The following is a 21,980-nucleotide window of genomic DNA, read 5'->3' on the forward strand; positions in this document are numbered from 1 at the left end:
CAACCCCTACAATTCTGTTATTCCCCAGATGTTAATTAGCATCACTCACATACAAGAAACCGTGGACCTACCCCATCCTTGCAGCACTCTGGCCTCAGCAGAGCTAAACCCAGGCAGGATCCTTCTGGCTCGTGCCCATCATAATGTATTCATTTCCACAAAGCAAACTGGAAAGAGAAAAAGGGATTTGGAAGTGCAGGCGTGAACAGGAGCAATGAGGTGCTGTACTCAAAAGGCCTTCAATAATAGGGCATTCTCATGAACACCACAGAGCATCACAATGTCATGGCACACAGGATAGCCAAGGACTGCAATTACCCTTATGAATACCCTTTGAGACAGCAGTAATCAGTGCCCTCCCCTAGCACAGCCCTTCCAAAAGTGGCAGTTTCCCAGTGTACCTTTAGCTCGCAGGTGACCCACAGAGTCCTTGTAACCACATTCCCATCCTCACATTTAAAGCCTCACTCAGGAGCTGGAGCCAGGAGTTAAGTGGTTGATACACTTGTGCAGAGATGACTAGCATCATTTCCTCCCAGCTCCCCGCATGAATTACAGCCCCCTCTGGGCAGTGCAGGATTGCTTTTGAAGAGCAGAGAAAAATACTTCAGCACTTTCTGAGCAGATAAAAGGAGAGCTGTTGAATCCAGCACATTCTGGGGAAGAACAAGATTTTGCTTCCCAATGGCTGCTTACAGCACAGTCTGGCTGGGATAGCATTATCCATCCTCATGCTCCAGCAAAGCTCCCATCACCCCACACCCATATTTGCCATTGATCAGAGCAGAACTTGACTCCCCCACCACCCCTGCAACCATCCCACTATTGAAGAGAAGACAAAGCCAGCCCTGTTTCCCAGGCTGATACAAGGGAAGGAGGGGAAGGCACTGGCACATCCCAGCCTTTCTCTGAAGGGCAGAAGCATGATGGATGGGCTCCTGGTGGATGTATGCATGGTGGAGAATAATGGACCAGTGGCATCAGGATCCCAGTACATGTCCTCACAGCCCAGAAAGCCAGCTGTATCCTGGACTACATCAAAAGAAGCACGGCCAGAAGGGTGAGGGAGGTGATCCTGCCCCTCTACTCTGTGCTGCTGCAGCCTCACCTGGAGTATTGCATCCGGATGCAAAGTTCCTGGTACAGGAGAGATGTAGAACCGCTGGAGCACACTCAGAGGAGGGACACAAAAATGATCTGAGAGATGGAACACCTCCTTGTGAGGATAGGCTGAGAGCTAGGGCTGTTCAGCATGGAAAAAAGGCTCTGCTCTGAGAGTGACCTACCAGTATTAAAGCGGGGGACTGTAAGAAAGAAGGGGACAGACTCTTCAGCAGGCTCTGCTCTAACAGGACAAAGGGACATGGTTTCAAGCTACAATGGAAGAGATTTAGGCTGAATACAAGGAAGAAGTTTTTTATGATAAGGGCAGTGAGGCAGTGACACAGGTTTCCCAGAGAGGTGGTGGTACCCCATATCCCTGCAGACAGCCAGGGTGAGGCTGGGCTCTGAACACTGATGGAGCTGTGCGTGTCCCTGCTCAGTGGAGGGAGTGGGACCAGATGGCCTTTAAGGGTCCCATACAACTCAGATTCTGTGAATGTATGGCCAGCTACACCCAAAGGCCAGGCACGCAACCCTGGGACTGAGCAGCAGTCCCTCAGTATCTTTCTTTGTCCCAAGATCCTGAGGCCTTCCAGCCACTCAGAGCTCAGGAACATCTTTCATTAGCTTGTTTAAAAACTCTTGCATTTATCTTTTAGCATCCCCAGCATCCTGTAGCAATGAGTTCTGCAGTTTGCCTGCACACTGCAGCAAGAGATTTCTCCTTCTAAGGCTCCCACAAAGTAATTTTGCTGCAGGTGCAGTGCAAGACCAAAAAATCAGGAGTCAGTCCCAAGGAAAAGAAATAAAACCAGCACAGCTTTAGGAAAAAGAGCTGGCAAGGAGAGGTTAAATGAACTAGGCTCATTCAGACTGAAAAAAAATGAAGGAGAGAAATAAAAAGAGAAGACTCTGGCACAGAGGCATAACAATCTTCCAATAGCAAGCAGGTTATTAAGACAGCAGTCGATTGTTCTCTGTGTTCACAGTGGCAGGAGAAGAAGAAATAATTTAACTCAGAGCAAAGAAAGCTTAAGTTTAGACACTCAAAAAAAAAAAAAAAGAAAAAACCCACCCCAACAACGTTCTCACTGGAACAGATATCAGAGAAGTTGCTGAATCTTTCACTGGAGACATCCACAGAAAGGTTAAGCAAACAGTTGAGAAAAGGGGAAAGGTATAATTGATCGAGCCTCAGCGCAACGTAGGAGGAGGTTTTCTGCAGACTCTCATTCCAGCCCTCCGCTCTGCAAGACGAACAACAAACTTCCTAAATGCTTCCCTCATACATTTTTAATTGCATTTTAATTTTTACCCTCATGCAGCTCGAGACAAATGGTTTTTAAAAGAAATCCACATCTAATAAATCAGAAATTACACGTACCCCATCTCACCCATGTAATAAAAAGATGTGAAAGTTCCAAAGGAGAACAGATATATATATATTAAGCTATACAGTCGCGCCAATAAATATGTATGGATGGCGCGTCCCATTCGGCTTCGCCAAAAATAGTGCCAAATTAAGCCAGCCAATGAGAACCTGTGTTTCATTAGGAAATGAACTTTAAAATACAAGATTAAAACGCATTTATTTTTTTTTTAAATCAAGATTTCCTGCTAGTTGATTTAAAACATGATTAAAATGGGTGATTTAAATCAACCATCCTGAACAAAACACGCGCCTTTCTCAAGTCTTTAGGGTGGAGAAGACAGCAGTACCCTGAAGATCAAGCAGATTATTCTAGTTTCTACCATTCTGCTTTCTCTCCAGCTAAGAGGTGCTATCACATTCATCTTTTCTGGACAAAAGGAACTCCCATACCTGAACCTGGCACCCCCACTCCTTTCCATCAGCCCTCCATCAAACTAATGCCCCAATACTTCTGCCCAAAAAGCAGCATTAAAGAATTTCAGGCTGCCACCAAATCAGCCTCAAACAAACTTCCCTGCCACAATTATAATCAGATCCTCCCTTGATGCAAATAACAGCCCCCACCCTTCTAAGCGTGGGCTCCAATCACAGCTTGTAAATAATTATGCCAGCATTTCAAAAGCTGCCTTCGAGAACAAGTGGATTGTGGCATCAACAAGCCTTCCCTGAAAGCATACAAGACAAGATGGGAGCTGCCTGCCAGTGCGAAGCAGAGAGCTCCAAAGGCTTTGTTAGGAGTGGATATTGAAGCTTTCATCCTCCAATTAGAGCTGCAGCTCCTTTAATGACTATAGTGTATCTCTGTCAGACACCAGCATGGGTGCCCCATCACCGGAGGTGCCCAAGGCCAGGTTGGATGGAGCCCTGGGCAGCCCGAGCTGGTGGGGGGCATCCAGCCTACAACAGGGGTGGGTTTGAGGGCCTTAGGAATCCTTCCCAACCCAACCATACTGTGATTCTATGATAAGATGGAGAAAGACGTACCTTGAGCTGAACAAAGATAACCATATCCAGCAATAACGCATGAAATGAAGTCAGTTTGGTTAGCCCAAGAAATGAGCTCTGGGAACAACAGAGATCTCAACCCCAATTAGTCCATCCAGGAAGGAAACACCTCAGAGCCATTCGAGCTGACTTGATGGTGGTAATTTTAGTGGAATGAGAACAGGAGTAGGAAAAAAAAGAGATGTCAGCAAGGATAGAAGGGAGAGCTACAAATAGCACAGGAGGTGAAAAAGAAAAGCAAAAGCAAATACAAAGAAACAACCAGAGCTCAATGAGGGAGTGGACAAGCCCAGAAGGTAGTCGAAATGTTCACAGTGAGCGCAGAGATTTCATCTGAAACAACACAATTCACCAACTGGTATTTCAGAAGGAACTCAGGAAAACGAGAATTCAGATTTTTTTTCCCCCCCTTCCCACCAAAAATGGATATTTTTTCCATTTTGGCTTTTGAAAGTCAAAAATCAAAAGGACTGACAAGGTTTTGAATGTTTTTTTTTTTCTTCTTCCTTCTTTCCCACCTTCTTATCCCTGCCATGAAATGAAACAGAATGAATGACACCTAGGAAGGATTAACCTTCTTCTTCCTTTCTACCTATTCTAACTTGCCAAGACTTTCTTTTTTTTCTTAAACAAAATATAAAGCATCTGTAAAAGGGAAAGCTAGCTTATGTTGGAAACTGTGCTTGCAAAAAGTCAGGGAAGCTTTGAATACAAGCACAGAACAGAGACTAAAGGCAGCAAAAATATTACTAAAAATAAGTTTTAAGCTTCCCATTAAAATAAGTCCTGCCCCTATTCCATACAATGGAACCCCTGGCATTTTGTCTGTAAATCCTCTGCTGTGTTATTTGTTACTTTTACTGATTTAATGTTGTTCTCTCTTCATAAAAGTTGGGGATCATAACAGGGCACTGGGCAAGTCAGGCTTGGGATTTCCAGCTTTGGATCAAAAGCCAAAAGCTGCTCTCAAGCTCTTGGGTAGAACAGCAGAGAGAGAGGCCAGAGAGAGCATTAAAAACAAAATTTGACACCTTTCACAGAACGAGAGGCATTTCTTTTTCCATCTGTCATCCCAATTCTCCCTACAGCACCAGAAGCAGGGCAGTACCTGAGCATATTCTGCAGATCCTCCTGTGATTTGCAAACTCTACCTGTGATGAGAGAAACCAGCAGCACGTTATTGTGCATCTCCTGCTCTCAGCGAGCAAACCGGCTGCTTGGCCCCGCTTTCTGTCATTAGAGACAGGAGTAGTTAAGAATTCATGCCCACTGCCAACGCTGCATTTTTGGAGAGGTCCTGCACTCAGGCAGAACTAATGAGCAGGCAAAGCAAGAGAACGGCAGCTAAAGCAGAAAACACGTGCACAAATATCTCCGAAATGAGAATGCGGGCTTATCTGAAGGTCTTCTCCCCTCCGAGGTACTGCAGCAGCAGCGCATAATGAAGTGTTTGCCCAGGGGAAGGGATGGCTGTCATACCTGTTACATGGATAGGAGACTGAGGGAGGAGAGGCTGACTCCAGCCAGGCACACTGGAGGGCTGCATTAGAATGGGGACTGGATGTGAAAAGACCGATCTTGACATATTCATTCAGCTGAGGAGATCACCAGGTGAAGGCCTAGATGGGTCTGAAGGCTGCAAATTCTCAGCTGTAAAAATAGGCCAGATAATGCTTGTCTGTTGAGGATTTATCCTTCTGTACTTGCAAAATACTTTGCAGCCATTGGACAAAGGATTCTATCAAAATGCAGCCAGAGGCTGGACAAGATAATAACTTCCCCCTCTTCCAGCTATTGTAAAAAAAATCCTGCTGGCTTCTGCAAGCAGAAGGCAGAGATTCATCCTGTATTTCTGTGTGCCAGAGCATCCTGCAGAGCGTGTGCTTACCGCTAATAAGAGCCCTAAGTGCAGCAGGAGAGCAGGGAACTTAATCACATATAGGAACAGGGCATGCAGAGAGAGGGCTCTCAGAGGGGTGGGCTCCCTGTGCGCCTGCAGAGCAGTTTGCATAAGGAAGGATGCTGCTCTGTGTATACATTCTCATGTACAGCTCCACCAAATTGTGGCTGCTGGTAGAATCGTAACGAAAGCATTTCTCACCCACATCTGTTTACATTGTGAGCCATAATGTTACAGCAGCGTTTATTCCCTCTTCTTTTCCCACTCTCCTCCCTGCCTGCTTTTTTTCCCCAAGCATCCCATTTTTCAAGCCTATCACCCTGAAAACGATGAAAATCTCCCATTGGTTTCAATTGGTGTTTGTTTAAAGGCATGATAGCCGAGAGAAAAACTGAATGATCCCTCATTGAAGGGGACAGATGGGGCCAAGCTTCCCAGCTGCTGCATATCAGCATGGACTCCTGGGGCTCCTCAGGGGATGCTCATGGCTCAGCCCTCCACCACCAGGTTGGAAAAGACCTCTGAGACCATCAAACCCACCCCCACCACGCCCACATCCCTCAGTGCCACATTGCCATGGTACTTGAACACCTCCAGAGACAGTGACCCCACCACCTCCCTGGGCAGCCTGTGCCACTGCATCACCACTCTTCTGGGTAAGAAATTTTCCTGATATCCAACCTGAATCTCCAGTGGCACAACTTGAGGTCATTCCCCCTCACCCTATTGCTGTTATCTGGGAGCAGAGGCCAACCCCCATCTCACCACAACCTCCTTTCAGGCAGTTGCAGAGGGTGGTGAGGTCTCCCCTGAGGTCCTTTTCTCACATCTCAGAACATCAGAGCCTGAGTCAGCCAGGATTTATGGTGGTAGGATTTGGGGCCCAGATCAGCCAAGCCTCTGGGCAGGAACGAGAAGATCAGGAGCAAACATAGCCAAACTTCTGCTGAAAGGGCTTTCTCCGTGTGTTTTACCTGGTTAGAGATGCACAACAGGTGATAGGCTCAGGAAGCATCATCAGCCTACAGCACTGACCTGCTGGGTCCATGTGCCCCACAAAGGTCGGGTCTGTAGCTCAGGACAACCCACAAAACGATCTGTCTAACAAGAGAAAGATATCTGGTTGGCATATCTCTTGATTACAGGAGGAGGATATAGATATAAATTTACAACTCCTGCTCCAATTTGTGTGGGGAAGATGTTAAAGCCGTCAGGCCTGATTTACCCTGACACTGACTGACTGACGACAGCCGTACATCCTCCCCACCAAGCACCATCTCCTCTGCTGCCACACAGCCATGGATGATGGGGAGGGGGGAGCTGGGAGACACATCAAGCCCAATAACTTCTTCCTTCACCCGCCTCCAAGAGGAGACAGGCAGCTTTTGTTCAGGCTGCTCGCGCTGCTGTGTGAGCGCGTTTTAAACAAGGCCGAGCGCGATCTCTTTTGCTTTGCAGCTGTCTGTGTTCATTTTTAGTGATGCAAGAACCCAGAGCGCAGACGTTGGGCTCAATCTGAATGCTGTCAGCTGTCTTACAGCTCAATTTCATCGGGGTGATTAGCTCCAAAAGGAGAAAGGGAAAAAATTAAACACCGAGCAACCCTTGTGCAGAACTTCCCAGCATAAAAGGCCATAACCAGAACACGCTCTGGATGGGACAGCAACAGAAGGTCCAGAACAGAAGGGAAGGAGAAGGGGTGGATGAAAGGAGAGAGGGAAAAATCTAACAGTTGAAACGGATGCAAACTGGGATACAGTTCTGGCAGATCTCCAGTGGCCGCAGCAGCTCCTGCAGGATGGAGGCTTCCTTTTAAAAATATTAATGGGCTGATTTGCAGAGCTGCCTGGCTCCTGAGTCTCCTACAGAAACGACTCCTCAAACATCATTAACGCGTGTATGTGTGCTGCTGCTGAGAAAGCCTTCCAAACACAACCTGCAGCCGTGCAAACTGACTGCAGCAATACATAAATGAGATGGAAAGGATCCACCCCCCACTGCCCATCAGGTGTGTGCTGTGGCACCATCACATCCTTCAGTTCTGCCCAGTGACCCCACGGGATCTGCCTACCCCCCCGCCAACCCACTCCCACTTCACATCCACACTGCCCTTCCAGACAGCACAGCAGCTCACAGTGATGAATTACACGTATAATTATGCACTTCAGGAAAATGTGCTTCCTTTCGTTTGCTCTGAACCTTCTGCTTAATGAGTTCACCAGGTAACCCTCTTGATTCATGGCAAACAACCACCCGCGCCACTTCTTCTGTTCCACTCTGGACTGCATGATGTCTTGATCATATCCTCTCCTAACTGCCTCTTTTCTAAATTGACACATCCCAACCTGCTTAATCTCTCCCCACTCAGAAGTACCCCCTATACCTTTGATCACAATCTCTACCTTTTTTGATGTTTCCTATATCCTTCCAGAAAGGATAATCGCTGCTCCGGTGGTGGCAATTTTAGAGAGAGAACTTCATTTTCTCTCTCCTGGGAGCACTTATTACCTCTGGCTTTGACTACTGCTGAACACGTGAGATATCAGGACCACACACCAGAGCTGGCAGAGAGCTGTCCCCTTATTCACAGCCACTCCTTGCAATAGCCATCCCAGATACCTCAAAATCGCCAGCGTTTGTCAACTTGTACTTTTAGGAGGTTGCTGCAAGGATACTTCGTCAAATTACTGGAGGGACCAACAGGACACATTCTGGAGCTTCAGGCTACTTGTATTTACTAGCAGAACCACTGCAGAGTTTATATCTTATCTACAAAAACAAACCTAGAAACCTCTCCATCCCAAGGGGGGAAAACGCCATTTGCGCAGTACAATACAGTACAATGCAGCAGCCACACTGGCACTCCAAGCTCCCTTGCAATCTCCCAGCAAAGAAAAAAGTTCCAAAAAGAAATGTGTGTTGTGCGATAAACAAAAGCAGCCCTGCTGGAACGTTTGTGATATGGGAAGCCTGTAGTTATTTATAAACTCTTTTTTCCAATAGTCGGTGTGGCTTCATAAACCAGAGCAGATCAATACGGCTGAAAAGTTAGAGGCAGATCAGAGGGAATTAGGTGACACTGGTGGATGCATCTTTAGAAATGCAAAGAGAGGAGCTGATCAAAATGTATAGGTCAAAAAAAAAAGCTTTTTTTTTTTTCTTGGCAAACATATTTTCTTCATTTCCAAATAATTTTCTTCTAGGGGTCTGATGTGGAAAAATGCCTATTTTACACTTTATTCTCACACCCCCCCCCACCCAATCCAAGCAGTTTTTGATCTTTCTCACTAAAAAATGCCATGTAATAGAAATCAAACATTGCATGCTTTTGGCAGGGTGGTGAGGAGAAAAAGAGAAGTCTGAGATGAGTTATTGTAACTCTGAGCCTTATTTCAGCTATTTTATTATTTCTTTTTCCTACACAAACCCAGCTCGACTTTTAAGCTGCTGAAGAAATAGTAGAAAAAGCACTCTTTTTCCCAATGGAAGCTCTATACAGCCTGTGGATGGACACGTGGTTATTGTTCATGTGTGAAAAACTTACGGGCTCCAGGCTCCTGCCACAGAACGGAGATCACCCCCAGCCATGGAAATGTGAGCACAGTCTCCGGATTTTCATTCTGCGAGGCCAGAAACCAGATCCAAGTCTTCAAGATGCCTCCGAGCCGCTTCCTCGGGCTGTCTGCAATCCAAATCAAATCACATCTGACTTGGAGCCAAGTCCAGAAAACTTGATTATCTTTCTCCCCCTATCCAATGGGAGATGGCAGGTTGAGGAAAAAGAGAAAGGAGGAGTGAAAAATTAACACGAGCACTTAAGATGTTATGAAACTGCAATATGCATCTCTAGCGTGCCCCCTGGCCCTGAAGCCCATACATTATTTAACAGAAAAGAAAGCATAAATGAGCCAGAACAATAGCTTGAGGGAAGGAAAGGAATATCTATATATTTTTTTAATTCTTTAGACCATGCCCATTCGTTTTGTTTCTTATTTAGGATACTGCATTAATCATGCTAATATTTTACAGCCGGGCTGTACACTTTAGCCATTACTTTAATCAAACCCATCAGCGTACCCAAGAACACGCTACCAGGTGGGAATAGCTGCTACCGCTTGCTGTTAATTACTTTGCATTTTACAGCAATCAGCAGCAGGGGCTGAGATCATAATAAATTCATGACTTATGGGTCCATAAAATCATTACCGTAGGAAAATATGTTTTATCAGGCATTCGTCGGGCTGCTGCTCAGAGAGAGATTTCTTGAAGGAAATGACACCCATGAAATTAAACCGATCCTTGCAGTCAGCAGAAATGCTAATGTGAGCACAAACAGAGCCACGGTGCGCACGGAGCTGTCGGAGCAGAGGGAGAAGAACATAGAGAAGTGCTTGGGGGCAGATGGGAGCAGCTGTCCCCTCCAGGGCAGGGGATGGGGAATGTGATGCAAGGATACTATGGGGGCTCAGAACAGGGAGGGAAGCAGCAGTGGTGGAGCTTTGGAGGAGCAGAAGTTGGTAAAAGGAGGTGTTAGCAGCTCACACCTTTCCTAATTCCCAGCTCCATGGTGCCCTTTGCAGCATGTTGCTGGGATTGGGCCCACAGGCTGGTCCATGACTCAGAGAGCAAGAGAATGAAGCCAGGTCTTAGCAGGGACAAGCAGAGCACCCACAGCTCCCAGCCATGAGAAGCATCGCTCCGTGGGATGATCAGTACACACAGACATATAGGGAAAAGTTCTTCTCAGCCTCTGATGGGAGGGATCCTTCCAGCTAAAGATGCATTGATTAGTTAATGCGTAGAAGCTTAAGCAGCCCAGGCAACGCTCACTCTCCAGTGGCAATTTTCCAGGAGAAAACACACCACATTCATGACTAATCACAGCATCTCCTCACTGGCACGACACTACGCCTGTGGCTCCACACATAGGTAACGTCAGCCCAGCCTGAGCTTCCTACTCCCCAGTAGGGCCATCTGAATGAAGCAGCTTTAATTCAATCGCCTGAAACCCCACACAGATTACGTGAGACATTGCAGATGGGATCGGTGTGGGACCAAATGCTGCAATGCCATCACAGTAAAATCAAGAGCGACAGTGAAATCAAGCAGTGTCAAATTGACATAAAGCAGCAATAAAGGAGCTTCAAGATTTGAGAAGCATGAAAGGAGCCTAAATGAACTTGCTGCATATTTCCTAAGCCTTTTTCTACACTCACATACTGTCCCAAGGCATTTCCAGAGTCATTAGCTCTGCCAGTTCCTAAAAAACAAACCAAAAAGAAAAAAAACCACAGCAAGTTTCCTTTTTTTTTTTCCCTACTTTATTTCAAGCCTAAGACCAACAGAGTTTTCATTGGCAAGAAGCCACTGGCTCTTTAAAGCTCTTGTGTTTCTTGGCCTGTGAAAATGAAAAAGTGGAATTCCAGCTAGAAAATACCCCCGAAGTGCTAAATTGGCCAAGCCCTTGTTTTTTACTGTTTGTTTCAGTTTGAAAATACTAAGGAGGCTCAGTCATCGCTGGTTTGTTTGGTTTATTCACCTCTTCCAATTACACTGTGCAAACAGGGAGCATTATTTAGTGCTATTTAAGCATGAAATTATAACAGATCATTTTAAATATCAAGGTCCTAAAAATAAATCTTTGTATCAAGGCACAGCGGGTCTAGATCTAGTAGCTTGTTAACATCCGCCGGGGTGGGCAGATGGCAGGAACACTACGTCAGAGGGCTCTCAGCGGATGGGATTTGTCACTTTCTATCGCAGGGATTATGAGAACTTGCAGTAAGGCCATCCCTGGGGTCAGCACCTCTAGTGAAAGCCTCCTGAAGTGGGAGAAGTGATTTCTCTGTGTCACTTCGCTCAGCACTCCCCACTGTTTAGAAGGGTAACATACCAACCATAGTGTTTTTGCCCCTACAGTGCCATGCTCCAGCCCAGCCTACCTCCCCCCTCAGCCAAATCACCTGGGCTGGGGACCCCCTGGTGCCCCTCAAACTCAAACCCCACCTTCTCTGTTTCTGTAGCACACTCCAAATGGGCTGTTACTATTGGGTCCATAAGTAAACCTATCTGACAGGTATAGCAGCCTGGAGACTTCCCCATTACAGCCTTACACAGCTATAAATATCCTTCTCCTCTTCAGGGAAAGAGCATCTGACCCAAAGTGTATGAAGCTTCCTGACAGGCCAAGAAAAGAAGAGAGAAGGTTTAAATGTCAGCTAAAACAATCTTCATTTTCTTTCCTAAATTTGCAAAGCTCCCTAAGTCACTGGAGTGAGGCTTTGCCTGTTTGAAGTTCAGCCTGAAAATCCTATTGCAAAATATTTGCTGAAACACAATAATGTCAGAATTGGAGGGGATTAAAGTTGATTCTGTCCTTGCTCCATCCCCCCCACACCCCCCAAAAAAAAAAAAAACCTTCTTTAAGAGGGTTTTGGTAGCGACTTACGTCCTCGTGTCTCGAAGGCACAACACAAAAGAGAGAGGGAGAGGAATAAAAACGTAAAGCTCCTAACAGCACTATTATTGAAGTGCCGTGTTTGACATTTTGACTGTTTCAATTAGCTAACAAGGAACGCTCCACTTAATCCACCCTCGGATGCCAAAGGAAGCTAAGCTGCTCCCTTCCCTCAGCAGCATCCCTTACCCACATATAGCAGCCGGGTGCTCTGGCCCCATGCAGCCCTATGCAGACAGAGCTTAGGGTCCTGGAATCATTAAGGTTGGAAAAGACCTCTCAGTGTGATTCATCCAGTCCAACCATCCACCCACTGCCAATATTGCCCACTAAACAATGTCCTTAAGTGTGGGAATACAAGAAAAGCTGTTCAGAGCAGCAGCTGTGGAGCAAGATAAACAGCACTTAAGTACCACATCTATACATTTATTGACACCTCCAGCTTGCCCAGTCTCACAGGCACTGGGAATAACCACACTCCCTAACCCTCCTGCCCAGCAGTGAGCATGCCAAGAAGCATCCCAACAGGCACCCTGAAAAGCCTGCAGCAAACAGATTTCTCATACCATTTCAGGAAACACAGCAGCAACGTGGCACTTTTAGACCAGCAAAGGGCCAGTCCCTCGTTAGCATTAATCAACAAGGATCCTTGCTGGGTTGAACTGCAGCAAGTTGAAAAATTACCTGCAGTGATGTGGGAGCCACAAGGGAGGACTAAACACAGCAAAAAGGCTTCCCATCTCCCGCACACAGTCCCGAGTTAATTTCATCAGGTTCCTTTTATTTCTCCAGGATTTACCTGCCACTCTGATTTTACGCCAAGGAACCTGAAGTGCTCAGAGCTCTCCTGCACAAAGCATTTCAACCATGCCCCCATTGGCAGCTGCTGTGTGCCACTGGGTGGAGGGAACTTCATGGGTACCACAGCCATTGCAGGGAAACACTCCACACTCCATAAAGCCTGGGTGATCACCTTCAGCCAAGGAGCTTGTGGTGGATTGATTACTGTACAGGGAGCACTTGGCTTACCGTGGGCACAAAAGCAATTTACTAGTTCTTCCATAGCCAGACTTCCACCAACAGCTCGCAGGGCAACACAACAAGCATTTTCTCCCAAGCATAAGGGAGAAGGCAGGAGGAAGGAATGGTGCACATGGGGCCATGTGGAAAGGCACTCATCTGAAGAACTGGACTCTGAAGGCAGCAGGATCCTACAGACATCACTCAAGAATATCATCCATCATCTGCACCTATATGAAAGGCCATGGGGCTGAGAACAAGAGGTTTAGGTGTGGAGAACCATCAGGGATTATTTCTGCTCTAACTTGAAGAACTTATAAGTCCAGAATTGAATACCTGAAGGCAATCAGAGAGGAGGGAGCTGCCATCAAGCTAAACAGAGCAGGTAACAACCTTAAGTTGTGCCACAGAGGATCAGACTGGGTATTAGGAAAAAATACTTTCCTCAGAAAGACTGGTTGGGCATTGGAATGGGCTGCCAAGGGTGGTGGTGGGCTCATCATCTCTAGAGGAACTCAAGGACTGTAGAGACATAGAACTGAGGGACATGGTCAGTGGCCATGGTGAGGATGGGTTGGACCTGGTGATCTTAGAGGGCTTTTCCAGCCTTAATGATTCTATGATTCTAAGGGGGAAGCGAGGCATCAAGAACTTCATAAAGTCCTATTTTTCTGGCCAAAGACCAAACTTTCTCCCTTTCTGCCCATATGGAAGGCCTTGCACAAGCGATACAATTGATCATATCCATTTTATACAGTGACCTCAATCTGCTTGTCCTGTCCCAGCCATGATCATCATGCTCCATGGGGGTAGAGCATAACCATGCTCACACCATATTCCACATTTTCCTTGCTACTTCAAAAATTGCCATAACCCCTTCCTGCTGCAGGTGTAACTTGCTCTGAGCACAAGAAAAAAAAGCAAAAGCTATGAAGGCACCTCCAGAACCCCCCTTCCCAGTACAGCCTTCCCATAGCACAAAGCCAGCTGCTGCCGCAAGCTCTGTGCCAAATGCCCCCGGCACCAGCACTCTTCAGCACAAAGTTAACTTCCATCACACGGCTCCTAGCAGCAAAACACTTCTGCCATAGTTCAGGTAAACATTCACATGCCAGGCAGCACTTAACTGAGCACAAGCGTGTGCCAGGAGAACAAACAGCTTACTGAGGTGCAGGAAGGCTTTGCAGGAAACTGACCCTAATCCTCTTCTGAAATATCTTGGCTACCGCTGAGCTCCCAGCCCCATCAAAAGGCACACGGACTGTCATAAATAAGACCAGCAAGAAACCCCACAACACTTTATCCAGCTTCTGACCAGAGCTAGAGTTACATCTCTAATCACTTCAGCTCAGAAGCAGGCACAAGGATTCCTGGTTCCACATCCAGAGGTGGGACCAGAAGCTTTCTGCTCACAAAGGAGCCTTCTGCTTGCTGCCAGCCTCCCAGGAAGGTTGCCCAGGCTGGGTTTCACCAAGCTAGCTAGTGATAGTGCTAACACACACCCCCCAGCCTGACAGAAACACCTCACTGGGTCTTCCTACAATTCTATTTGCTCCAACATGGGCAACATATCATCCTGGTGCCTCATGACACCAAGATGGGTTATACCTCCAGGACAGTTCTCACTCCCACAGCACAGTGAGGCTGATACAGCCCCATCTGGGTACTGGGAAAGCCTAGGATGTCAAGGACATGAGCTTCTCCCAGCTCTTCCAGCACAGACAGCACCATATCTGTGTAGACAGAGTTGCCTCACTCCACCTGTGCTCCTCCGCATTGTCACAGAATGGCAGGAGGAAGCATGGAAAAACCTTAATGCCTTGGGCAGGCATCTGAAATCCCAGCAAACAGAGCCGTCCCTTCATGACAAAAAGCACCACTGCGTGTGCAGGAGGGAGCTGGCAACAGCTTCTCCCTCCCAGGCATTTACAAGATGATCCACAAGCACAAATACCTGGCATGTCCCATCCAGAGGCACCTCTATTAATCACAGTCCTCTGCAGTTAAAGTTATTTAATTCAGAGGTGAGAGAAGCTGCTCTGCTGTTTATGTCCAAGGGTTAAACTTGCCCCAGCCGCACACTAAACACATTTTTTACAATCTGGCAGTGATCTTGCCTATTAAGCATCTCTGGCTTCAGAGAAGAGGTATTGATTTATTTCACTTTTATGGCTGGAGGTATTTATTCCTATTTGCTTTCTCACTTCTTCACCCCAGCCTGGGCGAGGGGGGACGAGGAGGAGAAGAAAAAAATTACAACAGCAGTGAAGCCAAGAGGTGATGACTCACAGTTTTCTGATGGAGGGCACGAGGATGGGATGAGAGGTTGGGACCAGCTCCGGGGCTCTGCCAGGCTGTGTCACAGCTTTTATGTCCATGATAGAAAGGGGCACCTGCATGGCTGGAAGAAAAGGAAATTGCATCAAACTTTGGAGAGAAGGCTCCCATCAAAGCTATGTCCCTATAGGGTGCTTTGCAAGTTAGAGCTTGATTGATTTGTACCAGCTAAGGACCTCAGCAAATCTCTCCTGTGGGAGAAACGTCAACATTTTCCCATGTCTTAAAACTGATCTGGAAAGGAATATAAAACCATACCTCCACAAGGGACGATTCTGAACTAATATCCCCTTCCCACCCCAACAGACACCCATTTCCAGGCAAGACACATGGGCAGAGCCCCCACTTCAGTTTCTAACACTGTATTTCAGCACTGCTCATTTGGGAAGGTGGCTGGCTTTGTTCTGCAGTGCCAGCACAAGTGCAGGGTTTGCTTTTGCTCTGCCTTTGCACACTGAAGCTCAAGGCCTGAGAAGGCTCCACCTGCCAGGTGTCTGCCTGGGGTTGGCCACGCTTCTCTTGGCCTTTCTTCCCATGGTATCTACCTAGCTCCAAGCACAGGCACAAACACAAAGCAAGCTTCATTCTCTGTCTCATCCCAGCTCATTCAGCCTCCTAGCCTGGGGCTGTGGCTTCTCAGAAACACCCAAAAGTCAATAGAATACACCAAACATGTTTATTTGTAGCAGCATCCAATGTTAGCACAACCCCCATATGTTCTGCTGCAGGAACCTCTCAACACACAACTAGAGCCCTCTTTGCCCTCACACACCCCCCCTTGCAAGCCTACAGTGGCAGCATGTGAGTTTGCAGACAGGTTTCCTTCTGCTCCTGCATGCATATAGCATGTGTGCAACACACAAACCCACAGTCTTCAGGCACCACCCTAGGATTCAGCTTGCATCCAGGTGTCTGAAATCTCACAGCACAGGGCATACAGACAGAAAGCCAACAAACACCCAGTGGAAGCATTTGGTGCTGGGAGTGCTGTGGGAGGTAAGAATGGGGACCCTGAGCAAGGAGAGAAAGCATAGCTCTGATCCAATAAAGAGAATTGGAGAGGTTGTGTAGCAGTTGGGACACACACTGGTGTGAGCAGGGCTGGGGGCTCAGAAGCACAATTCCAGCCCTCGCCCTGCTTGTTTGCTTCAAAGCAGAGCCTGCATTTCTATTCCTCAGACAGCACGCAGTCAACATGCAAATACCTCAAGAATGAAAGCAGTGGGCAGGCTGGTGGCAGATAGCATGGGAGCTGCCACTGCGCGCAGCCGGTTCACGCTTCATTAGTATCCTCTCACCAAGCTGCGAGCACAGCCTTCAGTCTGCCTGCACACAGACAGGGAAGGAGGGGAAGGATGCATATTTTCCATGCAGAGCTGATCTCCCCCCTTCCCAAACTCTGCCAGCCCCCTCCGAGCCTTCCTTGCTCTCAAAGGTGCACCATCCTGCTACGACATCTCCCACACTTGTTAAATATACCTTCAGGCAAGCATCAGGAGTGAGCCCAGTTTGAAACTTATTGTGTTGTCAAAATGACAAGTGCTCTGCCAGGCTGTTAGTCTCTGCTGCCCTTCCCCTGTCTGCTCCCCCTCCCCTTCCGCTCATTAGAAGCTCCCTTGATAAGGCAAGGCTGTTGTGTTTAGGTTTTTTTTAATCATTTAAATGTTCTCTTAACTTCAAAACATCAACAGCTGCAGGACTGAAAGAACAGCAATGACACTTTCCATTCAGTACAGACTCGGTGCACTGTGATGCAAGAAGGCAGGCTGCAGGGCACCGAGCTGGAGTTCCAGCGCGTGATGCTCACATGGCACTAAGCACCACTTCAGCTCCCAACAATCCACATACCAGCCTCAGGTGGGCAAGCTGCTGTCTGCTCACCCCAGCCAGCAAGCCTGGAAAGAGTAATGTAATTCTGCCAGGGCAGTTTGCCCCATAGGTGTCATAGAATCATTAAGGTTGGAATAGACCTCCAGGATCACCAAATGCAACCCCAGCCCACCATCACCATGCCCACACATCCATCAGTGCCACATCTCTACAGTTCTGTTAACACATCCAGAGATGGTGACTCCACCACCTCCCTGGGCAGCCCATTCCAATAACTGCACCACTCTTTCAAAGAATTGCTTCCTAATATCCAACCTGAATCTCTCCTGGCACAACACCATCATCTCTCATCTTTGTCCTCACACAGCTCTCCCATGCTCACCTCCAACTGAGTTTCTGCTCTTGGTTGCAGGTTCTTTTAAGGACATCAGCTAAGGATGGAGTTAACTGGCTCTGGGGTCCACGGAGCCAACTCTTGCAAACAAGCCAGTGCACTGACCCTTCCTACGGGCCTTCCCTATTGCATCCTCCTGCTTGGGTTCCTCAAGGCAATAAAATAACAACTCTTTGCTTCATTACATGTGTTGGAAAGCATCTTGACTAGCAGCCCAAGCCCCTGGAAGAGCTGGCTTTAAGCCTTGGCCAAACCACCGAATCAAAACAGCTTGTGAGAGATGAATTAAGCATTCTCCTCTTTGCCTGCAAACAAAGGCCTAGGGGGGAGCAATGGAGGCCTTCTGAAACAGAAGGAACACACAGGACTGTCAGATATGCCTCTCACCACCATTTAGCCTTCCTGTCAAGCTGTGCTCCAAACCTAAAGCTTTCATTTTTTACCCTTGCTTCCTTAGGAAAAGATGCCCACGCAGAGGCACTACAAAGAAGAGAACAAGCTCCAAACAAAAGGAGAGAGGTGAAAAGGAAGGATGGATGCTACCCCCCCATGTCCAATGCCCATGTCCCCAGACACAGTACGTGCCCCATTGGGCACAGGAAGGGGCTGGAACTGGGCAGCCTTCTGTCCTTCAGGCACACAGCAACCTGCCCAACTCACACCCATTCTCATCCCCCCTGGGTTCTTTCTGACCCATGCATCGCCCCCACAAGGCAAACTGACAATCAATTCTGAAACCCAGGGGCTGGAATGGAAAACACCATTCAGCTCTCACAGCATCGGCAGCACCCAAAGCATCTCAGACAGAAACAGACAGGCAGAGGTGTGTGTTGTTCACTCTGCCCAGCAGATCTGGAGCAGTGCCTGCCTGCTGTACTCCAGCTCTCTCTGTCCCGATGCAGATAAATTTAGTTTTCTGCTCTCGCTGCCTGGGGAAGAGTAGGGAGGGGGAGCTGACATCTTTCAAATGAGACCTTAAAAATAAGCTGTCTGCACAGCTGGGCACTGAAGAATCTCAAGCAGAGCTTTGTCTGGCTAAAACAGTGCCTATACTGGGTTACACCCTGCAACCCACCCAGAAACAGCTGCACAACAAGCCTTGCTCATAGCCCGACCATCATTTCGCTGTGTCAGGGATGTTCAGGGGGTGCCATCATGCTGCACACACACACAGCTCTGCTTTGTTCCTGAAGTTCTTCCCAGAGATCTGGAGGACGAGAGGCCAGGGGTACAGAGCAGACCATTTCCAAAGCCATGCCCCAGGCCAGAAGCACAGCCCGGATCTATTTTCCATAGCCGTGACCCATTCTAACCAATTCCCAACCAGCAAGATGCTGCTTTCCCCGCGGCTGAAAGCTCCTCTGTGAGAGCATTAAGCATTTGATAAAGAAAATAACAGGATGAATAAAACCGTGTGTTTGTACAAGAAAGCTTTTGCTCTGATCTTTGGTGCTGCACTATGTTCTGACCTACTATTGCAAGACTCAGCTACATCTTCCCTCCCTCCGAATGTGACAGAAGGAAAAAGCAGCCGCGACGGATGCTGCAGAGCCCTGTGCTGGGATTCCAGCTGACAAACAGCATCAGCAGAGCTGCCCACACACACTTGGATTAAAACCCACACCCTCCGCTCTCCCATCACCTGCAGGAAGTGCATGCACACATATACACACATGTCCATTTGCATGGGGCCTGACTCCTGCTCGGACACATGGTGTAACAGCAGCAGCCTCCAACAGGTTTGCTCATGAGGAGAAGCACACCCATGAGACAAACTCCCTAATGAGGGCTGACATTTGCTAGCTACCAGAGATCCAAAACTGCCGGGAATCAAACTTTGAGGTAGAACTGTCCCTGCTTGCTGGCAGGAGGGTGGAGGCTCCAAGGCTCCAGGCAGTCTCAGTGGCAATGGCTCAGCGTCAGTGAGGAGCCAAGCTGGTTTTGTGAGCACATCTGCTCCTGTGCAGCATCCAAGGGAAGTTTCAGTGACTTCAAGTGGCCTTCGTGCAGCCTCTCCAAGCTCTCTGGCCATCACACAGCCCTGCTGGCTTACCAGCTACTTGCTGATACATAAAGAGGGATACTTGCATCTCTTCCAGAGAGGCACAGAACAGTGGAGGCCCCCAAAAGCACTAACAAACTGCTGGGAGCTCAAAGGTTTGCTCCAGACAGCCTCAGTGCCAGCTTCTCTTCAGCACAGCCCTGAGCCACACACAAACAGCACATTCTGCTCCTGCTGGACAGGCCTCCACTGATTTACTAGTGCTGCCAAGGAAGGTGGATTTATTCCCAAATTTAACAGCCGCCAAATCAATGGGAAGAGCGTTCACATGGGGATTCACCACAAGGTTTTGGGATTCACACTGAAGAGCCCCTTCTCTGGAGATGCACTCAGCCCTCACCCATCCCATCACAGCATGGGTTGCTAACCAGGTACCTGCACAGACTCTGCAGAGATGCTGCTTGGAGTTGATCACCCACTTGTCCCAGCTGACACAGTGACAGAATATAAGCAGAGAATGAGGAAAAGAGATCAGGGCTCCTAATTCTTCTTTTAAGTTCCCACCCTGACTTTGGCATGCACAGCACATTGCAGTGGGTTTCTTTCCCAGCAAACAAGTTCCCTTTTCCCCCCAATGAACTCAGAGGCAATAAGAGGTGGGTTTCAACAAGGCATAAATCTGCCAGCAGCACATCAAGGCTCCTGAATAGCAAGGGCACAGACAATTGTCCAGCGGAAAAGAAAAAAAGGTCAGAGCAGTAACTCTTGCAGTATTTGTTCCACAAACAGAGAAGGTTTACACAGCCTTTCTGAGCAATTATTGGGTAGGAAATAAATCTCAACAGAAACTCATCTCCTTCTCCCGCTTTGCAGCTGAATCTCTTTGCCTCCCGCCCCTAGCAATGTCCCCAAAATGCTTTGCAACAAGATGTCAGTTACACAACCCAAGGCTGTGCCCAAAGAGCCAGCGGAGAACTGTATTAAATTTAATAGCATTGCTCCAGGTAATCTACGACCAGTTATAATCAATTGTCCATGCCCACTGCAGCATGACTATAGCTGTCTTCAGTGCTGCAGGTGCAGGACTGGCAGAAAACGCTCTGCGTGAGCTGGAGGCGAGAGATAGCCTGAGAACAGCCTTGAATTCCTGGGGAGACACGGAGGAAGCCCAGTGTATTGCTGTTGCCCTCCCCCCAGGCCAGGGCTCAGCAGCTATCAGCAGGTTGAAGGGCCCTGGCATGAGCACACCAAGACTGCTATCGAGGGAGCAGAATGGGGAAGGCAAGCTCTCCCATTCTGTATTAGCTCAGGAAGGCAAGGAGAGGAGCGTGTTGTTCTATGTAGCAGCCCTAGGTCAGCTGTTAGCACCATGCCAGACAACAGGCAGGATCCTGGCCTCTGTTTCTGGTCCACAGAATAGAGATGGCCCTCCCAGGATGAGGATGTAATTGGATTCATAAAACTTTGAGGAGCTGTAACACATGTGAACTGCTTGCCTGATCTCTTACTCAGAGCTCTGTCGAACACAGTGCTGCTGTCCACCCTGCCTTGCTGGGGGTCTTGGAGGGGCTGTGCTTTCCTACCAGCTGTTGTGAGCACAGCAGAGGGAAAAGGGCTACAGGATTCCAGCTTACACATTCTGCATCTCACAGCTCTCAGAGGCAGCTCTGAGTCTCCCTCTCCTCCTTCTAAGCACAAGTGTATTGAGTGGACACTGAGCTCCTTACTCCTGGGAGCTGCAGCCCAACACCCAGCCCTACCTCTGCAGGGCTCTGTAGAGGGCTTTGTGGTGTGAACAAGACAGATTTTGCTCAATCTTATTATGTCTGTGGGATCAGGGAGTGGCAGCAGGCTTCCAACATTGCCTGTGATGGACAAGGAAAGCACCTGCTGCACCAGCATCCCAGAGAGATAACAAACCTGGGTACAGCATCCAAGATGCAGCTTCCAGCCAGTGTCCCTGCACACCATTGCTCAGGCACTGAGCAGAGCTGTGTGCAGGGAAGAGGCAGCACATGGCAGCTTTAAGTGTGAAGGAGTCATCCATCTTCAAGCACATAATAACACTGACAACACCCAGCACTCCACCATCAGCACCCAGCAACCATCACCTCCAAAAAGCCAGGACCTCCCAGACCAACAGGCAGCTCTCAGCACCATCAGGCCTGAGCCAACATCCTCACATAGAAAGAAGGAAGGTAGGAAGCTGTCACCCAACCTGCTAAACCACAGTCCTCCGAGGTGGGGTGACCAAATCCCAGCCGCGTTCACAAAGAAAGCAGTGAGAGGCAGCAGGGTGCTAAGCTGTCCACTTCAGCCCTGAGTACAGCTTAGAGCTTCCCGAAATCCAGCATAGAAGGGAATTGCACAGCTTGCCTGAAAGCAGCTCCAGCCTCCTGAACGGAAACATTGCCATCTAGAGGCCCTCTGCATTGCTTGTTGGGAGGGCATGGGAAAATCCTTGGTATGGCAACAATCAGCCAGTTTTCCTCATTGGGA

At 48.1% G+C, this 21,980-nt stretch overlaps 1 long non-coding RNA gene across 1 annotated transcript; it reads right to left on the bottom strand.

The window, feature by feature from the left end:
• On the bottom strand, window positions 1-15,307 carry LOC116653788. Its single transcript, XR_004308243.1, has 3 exons — window positions 15,208-15,307; window positions 8,986-9,123; window positions 1-167 (listed from the first exon to the last, which is right to left on the bottom strand). It is a non-coding gene; the product is annotated as an uncharacterized LOC116653788 (long non-coding RNA).
• Between the last annotated feature and the right edge of the window lie 6,673 nt (window positions 15,308-21,980).

The sequence above is a fragment of the Coturnix japonica genome, chromosome 8 (assembly GCF_001577835.2).
Source record: "Coturnix japonica isolate 7356 chromosome 8, Coturnix japonica 2.1, whole genome shotgun sequence".
In the NCBI taxonomy this organism is placed as follows: domain Eukaryota; kingdom Metazoa; phylum Chordata; class Aves; order Galliformes; family Phasianidae; genus Coturnix; species Coturnix japonica.